Genomic DNA, 9,427 nt, shown 5'->3' on the forward strand with positions numbered 1-9,427 from the left:
ACCGTTAAAGTCTGTTAAAAATTCATAACTGTCTCATCCGACGTCCGTTTCCAACATTCTTTATATCGACAGGCTCCTATTGACCAGATCTTCGATTCTCATTTAGCTTGTTCTGGCTAAAAATCAACCGATCTCAAATTCAATTTTTGTGCTAACACAGTTACACTGAAATATTAGTAAAATTATAACTTCCTTTCGTGAATTCATATTTAGGCGTTCAGTATATGCACGCTCTCGGTTTTACGATGATACGACTTACGCTTAGACTACTTATGCTAATAAGCGATATATCTCTGATTCAATATTTACGATATCTGTAGCCGTATTGGTTCAAACGCGAAACTTCGAAGAATAATAACTTCTTCATTATAAGTCGTATTGGAGTGTTCTTTATATCTTCCGAATCCTCATCACTACTACTTCCTCTTTTATCAAGGCTATTCGTCCTAATTATTATTCTATTTTGGACGTATATTTTATTCTTATTTTATTATATTGTTTTAACCACATATATTCATAACTACGTAAATCACATAATACTCAGGTAATTATATTTATTAACTCCATAAAATGTTACAATTTTTTACCATTACAATTACATCATTTTATTAATGCCTAAAGAGAAATGCGGGCATTACAAAGACAAACGCTCTTCAAGTATGTGTACCACCTGTTGACATATGAAAGTCACCATGCATATAATCTTATCTCTTCACTTCATCAATTACTTTGTAAGATTCATTCCTAGAAAGTATGCATTTCAGCTACATCCCAGCATGTTCCACTAGCTTTATCTTGATTTCCTTTTCATCCCTGACACCAACATCTCTACTCATGAAATAGTATGGGTGTATCGCCAATTCAGCTAAATGTTATAACTTTACTTAACATGTAAATTCATTAGCACTTCACAAACCATTGACTATTTTCACCATCCTAGCACTATCATGTGCATGGTACAGATAAGCTCTTAACATACCACATGAAATGCATACCACTTCATATAGATAGACAAAGACTCGACATACTGAGTATGGAAACTCTGTCAGCTCTTCTTGTCGTCCTTCTTGAATACCTCTTAATTTTTTATAGCCTCTCATATAACTTCAAGCTCGACACCATCGATGTACTTATCATCATCTTTGATGCACCCGAATCTGTAAGCCGTCACGGCTTCAACCTGACTGTATCTACAAATCATGGGCTTCTCTTGGTTCTCAATTGTATATGATCACGCCAAATGTCACTTATCTTGCAAAAAATAAATGAACTTCCACCGTATAATATCTCTCCAAACGTACTCTCTCATTCTGAAAGTTACATGCCAGTTTTAATACAATAATTATACGTTTAGAACCTCGAAAACTTATTGATGCCAACTATCATACGTCTCCTTATCACCTTGAAAAGTTACATGCCAGTTTTAATACATTAACTATACATTTAAAATCCTAGACACATAAAATTACCTCTTCCAAATCAAGGTTGGAAATAGACCTTAAATCTTTTCAAATGATGGCGATCTTGGTAAGCAACCTAAGGCATGATATAATACTTATCAATTAGCACATATTAACATAAAGACATCTCTCCTAAAGTATGCTAGTGCACACCATAGAAATTAAGGTATTAAACCTTAGGTATGCTATAAAATAATTTTATTAGCACAAAATAACAATCAAGTCATATATGTTAAAGTATTCTAGTGTTTTTTCAATTTAGGTATACAACTGTAACGTCCCATTTTATCAACAATTTTTTTTTCATTTTTAATTACGTAAAACTTTCCAATTTATAATTTCATTATTAAGAAAACCATTTATTCAAAAATACATTTATGTAAGATCAGGATTTAATAGAAAACGCAGAATCCTCATTGATGTTGATGCGTGTGTACAGTCACGCCTTCTCCTTCCCATAGCCACCGATTATACCTGAAACAATAAACAATTGGGTAAGCATAAAGCTTAGTGAGTTTCTCCCAAAATACCACCATAAAAACAGATAACATATACAATCAAACATGTCTAGTCTAGTCAACCATCAGGTTGGATTACCTCAGGTTGGAATGCCAATACACAAAGGGTCTAATCATCCATCAGGTTGGAATATCCAGGGTTTTTTGGCCTAACTCCTCAACCCTACTGCTCTTCCCGAGCCTCTGTGCTTATGGCTTACAGTCGGCTCGCACCGAGTATCTTGGCATACAGCACAAAGCAGGACCGCCTCAACCTAAACCAAACACAACATGTAGACATATAAATGATCATGATCAAGTAGACACATAATACAGGTAACCAACAATCATACAACTCACTACCAACTATTAGTCCTTTCACATCATACAGTCCTGGTACCAGCTAACCTCCATAGAATGCATAGCAATAAGTAACCAGATATGAGATAGCCACCCGAACAGGTGATCCTACACTAGAGCCATAACCAAACAAGGAATAGGCAAAAGCGCCTAGACCAAGAGTTCTTAGGCTATCCTACATGAATACTGACAACCCTAAGGGCACTCCATAGGTGATAACCAGGAAGCACATATAACATACAATGCTACAGATTATTACAGCAAGGCAACATACTTAATACCAGGAGACAAATCTAACAGATCACTATAGCACAACATCATATTTGATACCATAACACGAATCTAACAGATCATTACATCTTAGCAACATACTTGATACCAGAACACAGATCTAACAAATCACTACAGCATACTCGATACCAGAACACAAATCTAATAGATCACTATAGCATAACAACATACTAAATATCAACATTCCAAGGAATGTGAGGTCGTATATACTTAGAGGTGAGATAGTCACCCGGACAGATGATCCTACTCTAGAGCCACAACCAAACAAGGAACAAGTAAGAGAGCTTAGATCAAGACTACTCAGTCCATCCTATGTGACTATATACAGTCCCTAAGGCATCCCTCTACTAACAGATAACCAAAACTAGTGGGTCGGCATTGGTGCCTTCGACCCACAATATAGTGAGGGAAAACTCAACTCGATATGCACGTAGGTAACCACAATAGTAATGAAGAACTCTACCAGCTTCAACTCAATTCCAATCACCTACAGGAAGATTCTCGAGTCAATACCCGATCACAGGTCATAGTCACTTGCAACAGTGACTACCTCACATGAATTGACGATTAGGGTTTCACATAAAATGATGATTAGGGTTAAGTAAGAACACTTAACCCATTAAGGATTTAATCACCTATGGGTATGACTGGTTAGGGTTTGACTTAGTCGTTCTCTGGTGAAATAATAATCCAATCAACAGTCCAAATACATGCTCGATCATTGTCCAAAATAGAGCTTCCTAATTCCACTACAAGAAAAAGACCCTTTTACGACGCGCAAACCACGACACTCATTGATTTATGTTACGCAAAAGAGCGTGACGTTAAACAAGTGTCATCTCTTCAAAAAATTTAAGGATATATGTCACGCATTATTGTGTGCCCTTAAATGAGTGTCTCTAGAAAAGAAATTAAAAACACGGAGGGCACTTTATTTTAAACGTGCGTCCTCTGTACATGTCGCTTTATAATTTTAATGAAATGCGCGTTTAGTAGAGGGGGAAACGAAATCCCCAAAATTTTGAAAACCCGTCTTCTACCTTCTTTCTATCTTTCATCTTCGCAGTCTACTCTTCCCTCTCCCTCCTTCTCTCTTCTCTCTGATCCGCTTCTCCGCCACTCCTTAATACCTTGCAGGAATCTAAAAACTAGAAAACCCCGTCCTCACAAAGTCTAGGAAACTAGGGTTTTTTTAATCCCTCAAAGAACGACCTACATCCTCCATAGATCGATCTCTATCGCTTCATTTCTCACAAGATATTGAAAAGTTTACATTCATAAGGCCACAAAATCGAATATTGCTTGAACTAGGGTTTCAAGTTCGTATCACATAAACCTCCCTTAATTTTTTTCTCCCTGTTTAATCGATTCCCTGGTTTTGATCGACTCCTGCTCACGCCGATCATCGATTTTCAATCGTCGACCATCGCTGCATAATGCCTCGTTCCCAAGATTTCAATGTGTGGTACCTCGATGTCATTTCCCAGGCTGAGCTCGCTGATTACGACCCTGTTCGTGGTACCATGGTTATTCAACCATATGATTATGCCATTTGGGAAGCTATTCAGGTAGGTCTTTTGTTTGTTTTGAGAAAAACTTGTTAAGCTCTAGCTGTTCGCTTTTGATTTTTTTACCTTCTTCCAAATTTAACCTAGATTTTCTCAAAGCCATCTGCGAATCTCCTTTTGGGCCTTCTTCATTAGCATGTTTCGATTTTCAACTACAGTAAACTCTCTGGTTCTATTCCAAATATTATATGTCACATTAGTCTCAAAACCATTTGTTCTTATCCCACTCCCAGATTTATTATTTCTTAAGGACATTTGATATGGGGTGTTAAAAGAAGAAGGTTGTTGCTGCTTGATGTCACTATCATCTGCTTTTCTATTTTTTTAGTGGTTTCCCATGGACAAATCTTCACACTCTCTTTTCAATCTCTCATTCATGCTCTCTTTATATGACACATCTATGTTTGTGTTGTTTGATGAATGATATTGCTTCATTGAATCTCGATGCTATTGGTGTTGCTGTGCAACCGATTTCTTAAAAGTAACAGGTGGTGCACTCTCTGTAGCCAAAAAAGGCTCCTGACAATTGGGACATAGGAGTGTTTGATTCAGGTATATTTTTAGGTATTCATATTGCATCTTGCATCCATGGCAAACAGTCCAAAAATTAGTGGTGGAGCTGTGGGACCTTTGTAATTGCATTTTCTTCCATTCATGGTCACAGACCTAGGTCAGAAGTGGGTGTTGTAGTAGATTAGCAGCAGCAATCTGACTTTATGGTATCAACTACTCCTACTTTTCCATTTCCTCTTTTTTATTCACTTTGATGCTTTTATTTTAGGCTTTATTTGTTTATAATATAAACAACATATGATTTATGTTTTATTTATGGGTGCAGTTTGCTTCCGGTGAAACCATGAGGAAATGCTTGAGCTATGTATGTTTTCTTGGAACCTAACTTTTATCCTTTCTATTATTTACAACAAAACAAGATTAATAATTTGTTATGGGGTACTACTTTATGATATTCACTTAATAGGTTGAAGAGAAGGGGTATGGAGTTCAAAACCAATTGAACTACTCACATCATGGATCTTAATATGTGGTCATCTGCAGGTCAACCTCCTCATGCCTTGGTTACTTTTGGTTTTGGTGGGTGGTTGATTGTGATGATGGATACAAATGGTTCCACATACCCATTGAAAATCAGGAGTGATAGTGAGTTCCACCCTCAGTCATTAAAATGTCGAAGACTAGATCCGGCACCCGCACCAATAAAACCAAGAAACAAAGAGTTCCTCTAAGCGTCTCCTCTTTCAGATTTCTCCTAAATTTACTGTTTTGTGATTCTAATATGATTTAATGCAGAATAAGAATCATAATTTTACAAACAATGATGTTGAAGATAAATCTATGAAGTTACACTGCTATATGGACACAAGATCCTCCCTTAGCCAGGTGTTTGTCATGTCATAAAACTCATAACATATTAATATAGAATATTTTGTTAGTCATGAAAGACATGATTTTTTTCAATGATGATTGACCCTTTTTGTTTATAATTATAAATTATCAGGGTGTTCTTTCTCAGAGGAGATCTAGCTTTCGGGGTAACCAATTCCCTCTAGTAGTTGAAGCTGCTAGAAAAGCTCCTATTCGCAGTAGAAACTTCATGCGGAATCAACCAATGACTTCATATAGACCAAGGAAAGTTGTTTGTTTTTCTTTAATAACAAGTTGTATTTCATCTCTTATTGCTGCAATAATCTGATTATAAATGTTGTTAATTTGGTTTGATGTGCAGGTGGCCTGGTGTACAAAATAGGGGTGCTACAAATGGAGGCTTTGCTGTTAAGATATAACTAAATATTCAAAAAAAGTTGGTAATATTATTAGCCAAGGTATTGAGAGAGTAGTTTGTTTGTTTGTGATATTTATTTATATGCAGCAACAATTGAACTACTCACATCCTGTCTTCCCATTGAAAGTCTGGAGTGATAGTGAGTTCCACCCTCAAGATGGTGCGGGTGATTGGTTGAACATGTCCTGCAAGATTAAGCTTTGGGAATTGGTGAATGCACTTGTGAAGATTTCACCCCAATTTGGGGGCTCGAACAAGCTTTCCCAGCTCCTGTGATGACAGATCATAATATCTTTCCCATGCCAGATCCTTCTTCTCCAGTTTCATCAGAATGTCATTTTTAATCCCGTAAAATTGGCGTAGTGGGGTTTAGACACTCCAAATCCTGTTATTTATCATTTTTCACAAGTTCAAGGCTTTCTCGGCTAACTGGGCCCATCCTCTTTTCAAATATAAGCACATGATGCTTTCCAGCCACTCCAATCACCTTTTCATAACAAATATCATTCATCAACTAAAATCTCTACAATGGCTTCTTTACTGTAATTCCAATATACTGTTGAGCAAGTGGGCAAGGTCTGTAACTATTGTCAAAATGAAACAGGCCTTTCTCTAAGTCAACTCGCATAAATAACGCAACATCATCATAATTGGGAAGCATTGTAGATAGCCCAACCAACCGAATATGTTCCTTTGTGGTCTCAATTTGTCTAACAGTTCTTGCCACAATACTCTCGAGAACAGGTCTTCTGTTATCTTGCAGAAGATGAATTTCATCAATAATTATACCTTTATTTCTCAAAAATATATAATTTTAAAAAGTATGTATTTTGAAAAAGAAAGCTATTTTGAGGGGATTTAGGGTTTGGATTTTGTTGATTTTTTCCGTTGAATCAGATATGGAGAGAATGCAGAAGAAACTGCAGCATCAGCTGATTGGAAATGCCCCAAATGTAGAGGAATCTGTAATTGCAGCTTTTGCATGTAAGTGTTGTTGTTGATCTGATATATTGGTACATATCTCCGTTTTCAAGATCTAATTCCCCTAAAAAAAAGTTTCAAATTTGACTTTACCAGATTTGTTACTTTTCAAATTATAAATTGAATAACCTATGAACTTTTCAATACCTTTTCCAAACAAACAAGTACCACAGATAACATATTGTTTGTATTATTTTGGCAACAACATTCATTCCAATTTTCCAATCAACAAGTACCCTTTTAACCTTACACGTCAAAGGTAAAACTTTCATCTTTTTATTAATTTTAGTTTGCCTAAAGTCCAAATAACAAACAAGGGTATTTTTGTAATCTAACAGGAAAACGACACACCGGATGTAGCGGTTACTAGACTATTTGCATCTGCAAAGAAAGATACTTCTCAATATGGCGATTATGGAGCTTTCGCTAACTGCTTGCAACAGTTGCCACCTGAAGGACAAATTCGGGTATTCACCTTATTTCATTTATTCACATAATATTAAAAAAAACATCTTTTTTTATTGATTTTTCTTTATTTTCTTAGGCAACTGCTGCTGAAGTCCAAACTCTGCTAGTTTATAGGAGATTGACTTAGTTCTTGCAGCACAACTTGGTGATCAGTTTTCTCTCTCTCTCTCTCTCTCTCTCTCTCTCCCTCTCCCTCCCTCTCTCTCTCTCTCTCTCACACACACACATTCTGAAAAATCTACTCGATTATAGAATTTTTTCTATTATATTTTGATTCCTACCTTCTCTTTGATTTCAATATTTTGGATTTAGCATCTTCTGTTGAGGTTATTCTTACACTTTTTGCATTCAAGTGTATGTCTCCATGATGTAATTAATTTTGATCATGTATCTTTATTGCTATTAAACAACACTATAGATTATTGAATCCTGATACATTAGTAATAATCATTTTTTTAATGTTTTCAGCTATTAAACACTGTTATAGATTAAAGGCAATACCTTGTTGTGTTTACAGGCAACACACGGGTTGGTGGAGTCTTTTTAATTTGACATGAAACCCAGAACCCAGAGGTATGTTTATTCAGCTACTCATCAAAATGGTTCATGTACACCACATGATGATATATTATCAATAAATCAAGATAATAATAATAATATGAAAACTTTAGTTACTCCATTAGGCAGCCTTTCATCACCTTCACCTATGATGGATTTATTAGACATATTCACCTAGTATGTTTATTTATTTATTTATTATTTTATAATAAATTTTGGTAAAAAAAAGTTATTTTTTAAATTCTTCAGTTGCATTTGGAACCTGCTAGCAGTAAATCTCTTCCTGCAAATGGTAACGGCGCAATAACACAAAAATTACGAGTTACCAACACTCAACATGGCAAGGTAACTATAACTAAATCATCATGGAATGAAATGTTTGTGTTTTTTTTTAACAAAAAAAAATATCGTTTACATGACGAATGTTGATTGTTATGGCAGTAAGCAATCATTATGCGCATCCAAATAACTTACAAGTTGAACAACAAAGACATGTTGGAAGAAAGACATCCCTCGTGAGATATGATAACATTTTTCGCTCTCTTCTATCACCATCTCTTAGTGTTTATATTTCGGAGAATGTTATTAAATATTATTTGTATCTTTGTATTCCCTTGTTCTTAGGTCCAAATCATGGATATTTGAATTTGTTGATTTTGGAGGTGAAATGAGACATGATATATGGTGCTAATAAAGGTAAGACAAGGGCAACAAATTATTCCATTAATGACATTAATCACTTGCATTTGTGATTGTATTCATTACATATGGATTCAATACTTAGCTAAGTTGACCTAGCATTTTATTCTTCTAGGTTCACTCAATTAGTTCTTGTTTTTGTTGTAAATTGTAAATTGTAATTCAGGGTATTCTTGGTCCATGTGCATCACTTGAGAAGGTTCATATAGTATTTTTAAGAATGTTGACTCTTTGTTGATTGATTGTTGTTTTTTTGTGCAGAAAGGTGCTTTATGTTCTGATACTAGCATTGGTCAAGGGGGTACTACTACATGGAAGGTGCTTCAATACACACTTGCTTACAACAATGTACACAAATTAACTAAGGAAATAGCAATGTAGTACTAGGTTATATAGTTAGGGAAAACCTGTTAATAATAATGTACAAATATTTGTCTACTATTTGAATGATTATTTATATGACAATAAATTTTATGCAATGGATTGTATTTTTTGTCTATTGTATTTTATTTTCTGTTATGAGACATTAAATGCAAAATTAATTTGAAAATTAATAAATCTGTAAATAATATTTTTTTTTAACATTTAAAATTATGATACGCAAAAATGTGTGTCATCTTCATTTATGACATGGCCTTTCTTGACAGGGGCTTCCTTGATACGCATTGTGTGTCATAAACACGCGCGTCGTAAGGTTACGACACGCAAATGCGTTTCGTCTTCCTTTATGACAGGGCCTTCCTT

The 9,427-nt window shown here is 35.2% G+C and overlaps 1 long non-coding RNA gene across 2 annotated transcripts; it reads left to right on the forward strand.

Annotated features, from left to right (window-relative positions):
- Positions 1 to 6,618: 6,618 nt before the first annotated feature.
- LOC111902348 (uncharacterized) lies at positions 6,619 to 9,156 on the forward strand. 2 transcript variants are annotated; one of them, XR_008225550.1, is made up of 7 exons: positions 6,619 to 6,961; positions 7,297 to 7,795; positions 7,944 to 7,999; positions 8,234 to 8,329; positions 8,426 to 8,499; positions 8,609 to 8,680; positions 8,945 to 9,156. It is a non-coding gene; the product is annotated as an uncharacterized LOC111902348 (long non-coding RNA). The 2 variants fall into 2 exon arrangements; XR_002853750.3 differs by lacking the exon at positions 6,619 to 6,961 and adding an exon at positions 7,013 to 7,217.
- The last annotated feature ends 271 nt before the right edge of the window (positions 9,157 to 9,427 follow it).

The sequence above is a fragment of the Lactuca sativa genome, chromosome 8, assembly GCF_002870075.4.
Source record: "Lactuca sativa cultivar Salinas chromosome 8, Lsat_Salinas_v11, whole genome shotgun sequence".
NCBI classification, from domain to species: Eukaryota; Viridiplantae; Streptophyta; class Magnoliopsida; order Asterales; family Asteraceae; genus Lactuca; species Lactuca sativa.